We start from the raw sequence: 12,459 nt of genomic DNA, 5'->3' as shown, positions 1-12,459 counted from the left end.
GTGAAACCAGTAAGGTGTTTTTTTTTATAATAATAATTTATTAATTATTAATTATTATATAATAATATTATATTTATTAATTATTAATTATTAATATCAGCTAATTTATTATTTATTATTTATTAAATAATTTATTATTAATTAATATTAATTAACTATTAATATTAATTATAATAATATTAACTATATTATAATTAATATTAATAATTATTATATAATTAATAATAATAATAGATTATTATTATTATTATTATTATTATTATTATTATTATTATTATTATTATTATTATTATTATTATTATTATTATTATTATTATTAATTTATTTTTTCCTGATAAACTCTTGTATGTATGCTGGACAACTCAGTCAGCCATGTCTTTTGATAACATTTCCAAAACTGCAATTAGTTAATGCTAGATATATATAAGTCTTCCCTGTTTAGACAAATAGTATAGGTCTTTTTCATCAGACTTACATTCACTATAGCACAGTTTTCAGTTGGCAACACTTGTGAAAGATTGGTATCTCTGTTTTGACGTCCCTTGCAGAAGGCCGGAGTTTGGTTCATAGATCCTAACTTTGTTGTTTGTACCTTTTATCACATGGTTATCTAGTAGGAGACCTTCTGTTGTAGGTTACAGTCTCTGCTTAAGCTTACCTGTGCACCTTTTCCACAGTGAAATTAATACAAACTTGTTTCTTGACTTTTCCTTTATTTATATATATATATATATAAATAAATAAATATATATATATAAATATATATATATATATATAAATATATATATATATATATATATTGTTGCGTGATTTTTCTGATGTCCACTGAAGTTTTTCCTGCAGTTAAAATATTCATAACTTATCTCTCTCCTTTAGACTCTTCATTGCCTAATAAATGGTGAAGTCATGTTTCTGTTCTCATTAAGTTATAGCAAGATGTCTCTGCTCATGAAATCTGTGTAAATGTTATACCTATGAGAATTTTTTCTCTGTCAAGTTTGATTAATCATGCCAATGTATTCAGAAATTATTTGTGAGGTTATACTTATGTAAAAAGATTAACCTTTTATGTTATAATATTATAATAACTATATATATATATATAGTTATTTTTTTTTTAAATGGTATTTTCCCAAGCATTTTCAACATAGTAAAAGAGCAGTAAGGTTTTGTAAGAGGATTTAACAATATGTTTCTTTCTTCATATATTTTATAACAGTCACCGTTAGATACATACAGGTCACTTCGAGATGTTTATGGAAGAAAAAAAAAAACAGTTAAAACTTTGCAGATATCTCATTATATTTTCTCCTCCTTCTCCTTCTCCTTCTCCTTCTCCTTCTCCTTCTCCTTCTCCTTCTCCTTCTCCTTCTCCTTCTCCTTCTCCTTCTCCTTCTCCTTCTCCTTCTCCTTCTCCTTCTCCTTCTCCTTCTCCTTCTCCTTCTCCTTCTCCTTCTCCTTCTCCTTCTCCTTCTCCTTCTCCTTCTCCTTCTCCTTCTCCTTCTCCTTCTCCTTCTCCTTCTCCTGAACATCCTGTGCTCTATCTTGTGACTATTACTCCTTGTCCTGTCCCTGCACACCACTGAAAAAAGAGGTTGGCTAAATCCCTCTGTCTCCCACACCTCAGGTATTTATACACATTGATGAGATCCCCTCTCAGTCTTCTTTTCTCCAGGCTGAACAGACCCAGGTCTCTCAGCCTTTCCTCATACGGAACATGCTCCAGGCCCCATATCATCCTTGTGGCCCTCTGCTGGACTCTTTCCAGGAGTCCAGTAGATCCATTTTGTTGTTGTTGTTGTTGTTGTTGTTGTTGCATACTGGGGAGCCCAGAATTGGACATGGTACTCCAGGTGATGCTTGACCACGGCAGAATAGAGGGGGAGGATCACCTCCCTTGACCTGCTGGGCACAGTCCTTTTAATGCATGCCAGGGTCCCATTGGCTCTCTTGGCCACGAGGGCACACTGCAGGCTCAGGATCAACCTGTCGTCCACCAGGACTCCTTCTGCTCAAGTCCCAGGTCCTTCTGCTCAGAACTCCTCTCCAGCAGGTCATCCCCCAGCCTCTACTGATAGATGTGGTTGTTCCTTCCCAGGTGCAGAACTCTACACTTTTTCTTATTAAACCTCATTTGGTTTCTTCCTGCCCATCTCTCCAGCCTGTCCAGGTCTTGCTGAATGGCAGCACAGCCTTCTGGCATGTCAGCCACCCCTCCCAGCTTTGTGTCATCAGTGTACTTGCTGAAGGCAGACACTATTCCCTCATCAAGGTAGTCAATAGTCAATGAAGATGTAGAGCAATACCGGACAATACCGGACCCTGAACTGACCCCTGGGGAAAACCGCTAGTCACAGGCCTCCAGCCAGACTCTGCGCCACCAATCACCACTATCTAAGCTTGGCCAGTCAGCCAGTTCTCAAACCACCTTACTGTCCACTCCTCTATCCCGCACTTTATCAGCTCTGCTAGCAGGATGTCATGGGAGACAGTATCAAAAGCCTTGCTAAAGTCAAGGTAGATGACATCCACTGCTCTCCCCTCATGTACCCAGCTGGTGATACCATTATAGAAGGCAATGTGGTTGGTCGAGCATGATTCCCCTTGGTGAATCCATGCTGACTACTCCTCATAACCTTCTTCTCTTCCAACTGCTTTGCCATGGCATCCAGAACAAGCTGTTCCAACACCTTTCCAGGGACAGAGGTGAGACTGACTGGCCTGTAGTTTCCCAGATCCTCCTTCTTGCCCTTCCTGAAGACCAGAGTGACACTGGCTATGCTCCAATCTTCAGGAACCTCTCCTATTCTCCAAGACCTTTCAAAGATGATAGAGAGCGGTTCTGTGATCACCTCTGCCAACTCCCTTAGCACACATGGATGCACCCCATCAGGACCCATGGATTTGTGTGCATTGAGCCCATTCAGATGCTCCCAAACCACTCCCTTGTCAACAAGGGGGAAGAACTCCACTTCCCAGAGTCTTTCTCCTCCCTCCAGGGTCGAGGGGTCCCGGGGGGGAGTCCTTGAAGCAAAGACTGAAGCAAAGAAAGCATTCAGTATTTCTGCCTTCTCAGCATCTCCCGTTACCAGGACACCCCCTCATTCAGCAAGGGATCCACATTATCCCTAGTCTTCCTTTTGCTGTTTACATACTTAAAAAAGTGCTTCTTACTATCTTTTATCTCTATTGCAAGACTCATCTCTAGGTGAGCTTTAGCCTTCCTTGTTGCATCCCTGAAGGCCCTGACAACACTTCTATGCTCCTACCAAGAGGTCCTTTTTCCACATTTCATAAACCTTCCTCTTCCTTTTGCTATTATCAATGAGCTCCTTGCTCATCCACGCAGGTTTCCTGCCCCCCTTTCCTACTCTTAGGGATGCAACGATCCTGAGCTTGGAAGAAGTGCTGTTTAAACGTAGCCCAGCTCTCACATGCACCCTTGCCTTCTAGCAACCTAGCCTATGAGATATTCCCAATCATGTCCCGGAAGAGGTCAAAGCTGGCTCTCTGAAAGTCCAGGGTTGCAATCCTGCTTTGACCTTACTTTTTCCACCAAGTTCCATCTTGAACTCCACCATCTCGTGGTCGCCACATCCCAAGCTGCCCCCAGCCTTCACATCCCTAACAAGTCCATTCCTGTTGGTATGGACAAGGTCCAGGAGTACCCCCTGCCTCATCGGCTCCTCCACCACTTGCATCAGAAAATTGTCTTCAGTGCATTGTAGGAACCGTTTGGACTGTGTGTGCCTGGCCGAGTTGATTACCCAACAGATGTCTGGAAAATTGAAGTCCCCCATGAGAACCAGTGTCTGTGATCATGAGGCTACTACCAGCTGCTTGTAGAAGGCCTCTTCGACCTCCTCTTCCTGATCTGGTGGCCTGCAGTACACCCCCACAACAGTGTCCCCCATACCAGTCCACCCCTTAATTCTCACCCACAAACTTTCCACTTTTCCATCACCCTCACCCAGGTGGAATTGGGTACACTCTAATTGCTCCCTCGCATAAAGGGCTACCCCAACCCCCCACTTCCTCAGCCTGTCTTTCCTAAAGAGGACATAGCCCTCAATGACAGCGTTCCAGTCATGCGAGCTGTCCCACCATGTCTCTGTGACTGCAATGAGATCATGGCCCTGCGACCAAACACAGATCTCGAGCTCATCCTGTTTATTTCCCCTGCTCTGCGCATTGGTATATAGGCACTTTAGGGAAGCAGCAGGCACATTTACCCCTGGAGGGATGCAAGAAGGAGACAATTCTGGATGGGGTATCGGGATCATTACCTTCTCTGAGGAGCCCTTGGACGATCCTATGGGACAACTCAGAGGTTTTTCCCTACTATCTTCAACAGTGACAGCAGTGACAACTTCACCCAGCCCTTCTCTGTCACTTTTAGCTCCCCTCTCTTCCCCCGTCAAACCTAGTTTAAAGCCCTGGTAATTAGCCCAGAGAGCTTGCTCCCCAACACATTTGTGCCCCACTTGTTGAGTTGAAGTTTGTCAGCAGCCCTTTGATTTTTATTAGATGAAAGGGACTTGAAACGGGGACAGGACAAGGAGTAATGTTCACAAGATAGAGCACAGGATGTTCGGCACCAACATGCGAAAGAACTTCTTCATGGTAAGGGTGACAGAGCACTGGAACAGGCTGCCCAGGGAGGTTGTGGAGTCTCCTTCTCTGGAGATATTCAAGGCCCATCTGGACGCCTACCTGGGCAGCCTGCTCTGAGGAACCTGCTTTGGCAGGGGGGTTGAACCCAATGATCTTTTGAGGTCCCTTCCAACCCCTTCAATTCTGTGATTCTGTGAAGGCTGATTTGTACAGTGGATTGTTTTCTCTAAGGTATACTTTGGGGCTGAGAGATATTTTATTAGAACCACCATCATTTCCTTCACTGCTGTCACTTGTGATGCCTGTTTTGAAGTGTCGTGACCCCTAAACCCAGCAGTGGCTTTCCACTTTCTTCTGACAACATAACTTTTTTTTTTATTATTATTATTTTTTTTTTTTTTAAATTTTTATTTATTTTTATTTTTTATTATTCTTTTTTTTCCTAAAGAAATGTTCTCTCCATGATGTCACACTAGAATAAAAGGTTTTCTCAAATATTTTCCTTTTTCACCACCTATGACATTTATCAGCCTTATGGTAAATCAAGGAATCATTGTGCTTTTGAGGACATCATTTTTCTCTTCTGATGGTTGAAGATACTTTAGAGACATCTTCACAAAAGTTCACTGTGTCCTACCAGAAATGGGTGAACCTTTGCCTTTAAAGGCATTAAGATAAAGAAGGAAACTGTGGAGTGATTTTAGTTATGGGTCTAATCACTGGGTTTAATGAAAGTCAGATAACGAGACGGGCTTTCATTACTCTATACTCCTAAGTGTTTAACTTGTTGACTGTCTGCACTCCACTGTCTAAACATCATCTCAGATTTGCTGAGCAAATCTTTATCACATCATCTTTATCATCTTTACCACAAAATGAGTATGTTTGAGTATTTGAGCAGATTAATACCAGACTGGTTGTATGAGTGAAAAGTAAAATTAAGTCTTGAAAAGTTTATTAATATGTCAGGAACTAGAAAGCCCAGTCTTAGGATTTATCATAGAATCATAGCATTTCCTGAAATGGAAGGGACTCACAAGCATCATCAAGTCCAACTTCTGGCTCCACACAAGGCAATCTAAGAATTAAACTATATATCTAAGAATTTTGTCCAAACACTTCTTGAACACTAACAGGCTTGGTGCTCTGACCATTTCCCTAGGGAGCCTCTTCTAGTGCTTGACCACTTTCTCAGTGAAGAACCTTTTCATAATATTAAATCCAAGCTTCTCCTGATACGGGTTTAGGCCGTTCCCATGTGTCCTGTCACCTGACATCAGATTTCTGAATCCTGTACCTCTTTCTCTACAGGTGAGATCAAAACTCTTGATCCTAGGTGGCTGCAGGGTATACATAAATCACGGTGAGAGTTTACCTTGTAGACAGTACATTTTGAAAAACTTGTAAATTACCTTCTGCAAATACTTAATTAAACCCTTCAATGCTTATTAATCTCTTTAGGAATCACATGCTGAGCTGATAACATCAAAGCTCCTTTGTGGTGTAATGACCACACGGACACCAGGGTTCTTTAAGGATCAATAACTTCAACTCCTTTATTGATGACAATATCTTCAACTCCCTTTTATTGAGGACAGGCTCCTTTTTATACCATTAGATCTACAGCAGTACTTTTCCACTAAATATTCATTGGTTAACAACTTTGCACAGCAACAGCAAACACTTATCAACTTCCATGTTTTAATGGTTGGAGAACAAGTAGTTTGAGACAGCAAGGCATCTCCTGAATCACCCTTCTTTGTTATGGCCTCATCATTAAGAGTCTGATGTTATCACCAACCATGGGGGTTGTTGACCCCCATGGCCACACTCCCTCACTCCCTGTTTAGGGCACATGCAGATCACAGTCAGTGCTTTGCAGAACTTATGGAAAGCAGGGAGAAAAGTTCTTGAACTCTTTATTTTGGCTTGTCTTCCTGTCAAAATGGGACAATTCTGCAAAATTTTAATGTCCAGACAAGCATGCTGAATTGTGGACCTTTTGTCAACTTTTTTTTCTGAATATTTCAGTAGCTCAAAAATATAAATATTTATATTACTTTCATATGAACACTTTGATTCAAGGCTTTGTGCTGGGAGACTCTTGGAAGACAGTGTTTGAGGAGGTCTTGAGTATGCCATGTTTGCTCTGTTGGGTTACTTGCACTTAGGGCCTGACCACCCTATATATCAACATGAGCAGCCATTGCATGGGAACATGTTGGTGTGCATCATGTGCAGGTGGGTGTTGTGACACAGAAAGTACTTCAGCCTGTCAGGAAAAGATGACTGCTTGATGTACAAAATAAAGGTCACCATGGCACTAAGGGAGGAGAAACTTCTCTATGAAGGGGATCTGCACAGCATGAAGTGGGAAAATGCCCCCAAGTCCATCTGACTCTGCATGAATGTGGGGTTCCCAACATCTGAAGGGATGTAAGATTTATTCACCATCTATATTCCTCCTTTTATTTTATGCTATTAAAACCGCTATTATGTTAAGACATTTGTTGTTGGGCCATTCTTACTGAGATCCAAAAATAGCCCTGCACCATATCTCACTCCTCATTCCCCTGCTCTCTTTTTCTACATATGTGTTTGCTGCCTTTCAGTTTTGCTGAAAGTCCATCTTGATGTTATTTTAAATGCTTGATTAGTATATATATATTATATATATATGTAAAGCAGAAAAACTGAAGATTTGTTTCCTGTATTTCAGCTATTTTCTGGTTGTCAACCTCTCATTTAGAATTGCTTCGGTTTGGTAAACTCTTTCCTTGCATAACTGATGCAGAATAGGTTTGACAATTCAACACAAAGTCTGACTTTTTTATTATTATTTTTTATTTATTTATTTTTTTATCAGCCCTTGTTGTGTTTGAGCGCATCTGTTCTTCAAATTTTCTTTTCACTAGTTATATTATGTTGTTATAATATACCCACAAAATTCTTCCTGAACAGTTTGGCTCTAATCTAGCAATGTGCTTAGTCTGAAGCATGCAGCTAATCCCAAACACATCTATGTAAGAGAAACAATGAATAGGAATGCATTTGCAGTGCTGTAGATACATTGTTGATTTTCTCAAATTATACATTAAGTATAGATAACTAAAGTCTTGAGATGAAACTAATCCAACTGGAAGGGGAGTACACTAGTTAATTTACCATATGAGCACTTAAGCACGCATAAGGCAACATACAATTCCACAAGAAAACCCACTAATACCAATGAGCATTTCTCTAAGGACAACGTCTCCTGTTGACTTGCCCTTGAAACAACTGACAGGCATCATCTGAGCATTATCTATCCATGTTTATCAGAGGCATGACTCCCCATACACCTTGTTTAATGAAAACAGACTTCTCTTATAAATCCTTCCTACAAATCTTGTCTTGCATATATATGCTTAGCTCATCACAGCTACACAGAACTGCTTGTGTTCTGACATTTGTTAAAGACTTTTTCATGACTGTGACTCCTCTAATTAAAGGAAAAAAATAAATATTTTAGAGGTATGAAATGTTATATTTATAATTTTTCACTCATAATGTCTAGAAAGAAAATTTGTTTAGTAGCAGTAAAAAATGAATAGGCATTATCTTCTTTATCTCTTGTATCTAAAGATAGTTTGCAGGTCTTATAAACGGCCTAAGAAATTTCTTGTTAATACAAGAATTTTTATGCTATGAGATCATTTTGCTCTCCAGTATCTGTCTGACTAAAGCTGATTCTAATAAACTTCATAGTTGATTCTTGAGAAACAGTCATCATCAGGCAGCAATAAAATCAAATAATGTACCGTTTGATTCAAGTTCTAAATATCTGGATGCAGACTGCTTCCAAATACTTGTCATAAGTAGCACCATCCAAAAGTGCTGATCCCTGCTTCTAGTCACATTCCAAGTGCTTTGGACGCTGTTACAGTGAATAGCCATGACTCATTTCAACATACAGTCATCCATTGGATCCGAAATTTAGACTTCAGGAAAGCATCACACAGACGCCAAAGGCACATATTTATTTGATTTATTTATATTTGAGGGGAGAAGGCTTCTTTGGAACCCCTTTTAGAGCCTGAGGGATACTCTCTTCTGATTCCTCCCCTGCATCCTTGCGGCCCTTGTGGTCCTTTTGGCCATGGAGAACAGGACACACCTTTTTCAGCTGCCAAACATTTATCAGTCTGGGGTAGGGCTCCCTGCCATCTACAGCTAAGCATGAGAAATATGGAAATGTGACCCAGCAAACTTAAGCACCCTTGGGAACTCCCTAAATAAAATATAACAGAATCTCTGTTTCACAAATGTGAGCAATATTTTTTTAAGCTTATGGCCAGCATTTGGTGCATGAACTTATAATGTATTCCTTTCTGCAAGGTACAGGTGGCATCATTTTAATAATTGTGAGGGCAACACATGAGTATATGCCTGGGCGGGGGTGATGATGATGTTGGAGATCTGGATTTTCTGTATGACTCCTTTTATTAGGCTGATGAAATAAGGACATCCCCTTTGCAGTTACTTCATCATTTTGCCTGTGAATGCTGGTGCAATGCATTTGGAAAACTGTTGTTTCACATCACATTGAGACAACCTAGCTGTGAACGGATGAAATCCCATATCCAACGTTACAAGCCATCTGGGTTCTTTCAATTTCCTTTCAAACTGCTGTGAATTAGTATGTTGAGTACATACATGGTAGTTACTTATTAGCGTGCACACACAGCTTAGCTGTTGTAGTCTGAAAACAAATTTCAGTAGAAATAATACCTACATATGAGATCTGTAAGGGGATCTATATCATAACAAAATATATACTTAGTTCATTTCTGTCTTAACCTATTATGAGTTCAGTTTAGAGTGAGAAGGATGCGTTTATAGGCTTTGATCTTGACTGCATGTGCTATCAGGCAGGCACATTTTCTCTTGCCTGCTGAGAACCTGACTGTGGCAGAAGCCTCACTTCTGATTATGAGTACAGGAACTATAACCGTGGTAAAGAGAATGATCTATGTCTTCTGACTGTGCTCAGAGAAGGGCAAAAATGTGTAGGTTGTTTTTAACTGGGGCAGGCTTGATCATCGAGGGATAGCAGAATATTATTTTGCTATGAGTATTAATTTTGTTTGAATAGTTCTTTTTAGTACAGAGCCAAAGACTTATGTGATACAGACTCTAAAAGTGACACATGGCCCCACATCATTTTGCAAGACCAAAAAAAAGTACATAGGACAATACACATCTTACCTGTACTCAAAAACTCTTTCTTAATTAAGACACAGACTAAGATTGTTCTTTAATTAAATTCCAGGTGTCGTATTAATCTGTGTCTGTCATACATATATCTCATGTGTGAATTAACTTGAAAACAGAGGGAAATTTGGATACTTGGAATTTCTTAGAATAGTGTTTGGCAGTTTAAATTATTGTAGTGTTGTAATTCAAGGAAGATTAACTACAGGGGAATTTAAGATTTGACTCAGGGAAGATTTAAGGAATATGAGTTTAGCATTTTCTACCTAAAATAGTTCTAATTATATACTAATCAAGCATTTAAAATATATTCCTAGTGAGGCTTTTGAATAATAAATTTTAAATATTTATGCATACATAGAAAATGAATTTGTAATTAATGGATCAGTCAAATATACTTTCAGTTCTTTAATTAAGTAATTCTTCATGATTTCCACAACGATCAGGTGGAATTCGCCCTAATCAGCTTGTAGTAGTTACATCTCTGAAGTTTACTTTAAATGAGGCATTTTAAATTTCCTGCCAAAATAAAGAGAAAAATAACCTCCAGTGAACAATTTAAATAAGCTAAGATGAACTTGTAAAGTGACTCCTTGTCTTGGTTTCTTTTTGAAAGAAGCCTTGGAAATTGTCCTGAACTAAACACCTAACCTTTAGACTACTGAAAACAGGTAAAAAAAAAAAAAATCCAAAAAAATGATTGTGGATTAGTCATGATGGATCTATATAACTTTAATGGTAATGCATTTATGTATTAGAAGATAATACATTAGAAGATAATAGCACATATTTATTTTCCCTGATGACATAAAGACGTATCATAGGTATTTATATTCTGACTCTTTTAATTATTGGAAAATGACAAATATGATGTAGAACGACTATCTAGGAAAGATTTTAGTCATTTTTTCATTAATAAGAGTGAATGCATAGCATACTTCTGGGTTTCAAGTTTATGTGTATAGCAACTATAAAATGGCAAGAACTTCATCTGGATAATATCTTCTAAAAAAGACATATTATATACTTAATAGAAAATGAAATAATAGAATTAATTAATAAAGCTATAGAAATACTGATATTTCACAGAAAGTCATGCATTTACCTTCCAGCATAAGAGCTTCTCCTAAAATTGTAATCTTCTTTATTTGTTTTTTATCTATTTTTAAAGAAAAATAAAGTAGAAACATTTTCATGTGTGATCTAAAAACAGTTGCTGAAAGTAAGACCTGAAAATGGGCATAACGGAGTGCTATTTACCTTGAATGAAAACAAAAAGAACATATTTAATGTCTTACTGATTGATCATAGCGGAAACTGAGGCTTCACATGCAATAAGAATTATTTTGCCATTAGCAGCAATAAATATCAAACAGCGATTGAAAGCTTGGAAATATAAGGCAGCGGAAACATTTCCATTGGTTACACGGGCTTTGGAACAAACCTTAGAAATATGAATAGTGAAGAACAATCATTAGCTAGCAGATACCCCTATTACTCAGTGGGACCACGAGACATGAAATTGCTTTTCTAGTGTCTCAATTTTGGGCTTGGAAGAGAGTGTGACGGCTGCAAGGGAAGTAAAAGCTATTGAGCTCATTGTCTTTTTCTGGGCTAACAGATTTTTTCCTTCCACCCTGTCACATTGCAGGAAGGATCAAAAAAGATCATGTTGATCCATGTTCACCTCTCTCAATTGTGGAGAAGAAGCAAATGGGGCTGCCATGCAAGTCAAAGTCATGGGATGCTGTACTCCCCAGGCCCCAAACCTGCCAGAAAGGAAAAGATCTGAACTACAGGTGAAATTTGTCTCACTGAACTGACAGGTAGTCCAAATCAGTTGTATGAACTCATTCGTAGACACTGGAGAAACACAAGCACTTCTAGCAGCTGCTCATCTAGCCACAGAAACTTATTTAAAGCAGATGGGATGAATTGCATTGAGCAGGTGCCCCTTTACCTCTACTGATGATAAAGGGCCCAGACTGAATTTAGAACGGACATCTAACTTTTAGCTGCTTCTTGTAGATAAGGCATATGATACTAGTGTGTGTGGGTTTGCCCCTACCCTGATTGTTTGGAAGTGCAATGTACATTTTCCTGCATGACTGACTTTGGTCTTTGTATTTGAGCTGACATACAATAAAGGGCTTACAACATCATAAATGCTTTTCAGTTGCTGAACCATAAACTTTCCCCATAGCATTTAAAATAGTTAAACTCGAGATTAAAAGGATTGACCCAGTATGTCATGCATGTACATAAATTAGAAAAATCTGGGAAAAAGATCAACAGTTATTTATGTTATGTCTAATGTCATGAAACTGCATATATTGCATATCACCAAATATGACAACACATTATAAATCAATGCTATTTATCACACTTTAAGCTAAACAGATGATGCTATTTTTCTTCAGATGAATTTATTGAGATTCAGAATAGAAATTGTCCATTCAAATTCAGTTTACACAGTTCTTTTGCTTCCAGAGAATTTGGATAAATTGTGACATCAAATTAAAAATAAAAAACAAAGATTGGAACTACTGTAGTAGTTTATACCTTTTAAAGTCATTTGATATTGTCAAGAAA

General features: G+C 38.5%; 1 long non-coding RNA gene across 2 annotated transcripts in view; it reads left to right on the top strand.

Annotated features, from left to right (window-relative positions):
* LOC106016738 (uncharacterized) overlaps positions 1 to 12,106 on the top strand; it is a 151,473-nt gene extending 139,367 nt beyond the window's left edge. For both annotated transcript variants that reach the window (XR_011806453.1, XR_002401535.4), the window contains exon 4: positions 11,519 to 12,106. This is a non-coding gene — a long non-coding RNA (uncharacterized lncRNA). The remainder of the gene's footprint in view (positions 1 to 11,518) is intronic.
* Positions 12,107 to 12,459: the final 353 nt, after the last annotated feature.

The sequence above is a fragment of the Anas platyrhynchos genome, chromosome 1, assembly GCF_047663525.1.
Source record: "Anas platyrhynchos isolate ZD024472 breed Pekin duck chromosome 1, IASCAAS_PekinDuck_T2T, whole genome shotgun sequence".
NCBI classification, from domain to species: Eukaryota; Metazoa; Chordata; class Aves; order Anseriformes; family Anatidae; genus Anas; species Anas platyrhynchos.
Note: the sequence above shows the minus strand (reverse complement) of the source record. Positions and strands in the feature narration are given on the sequence as shown.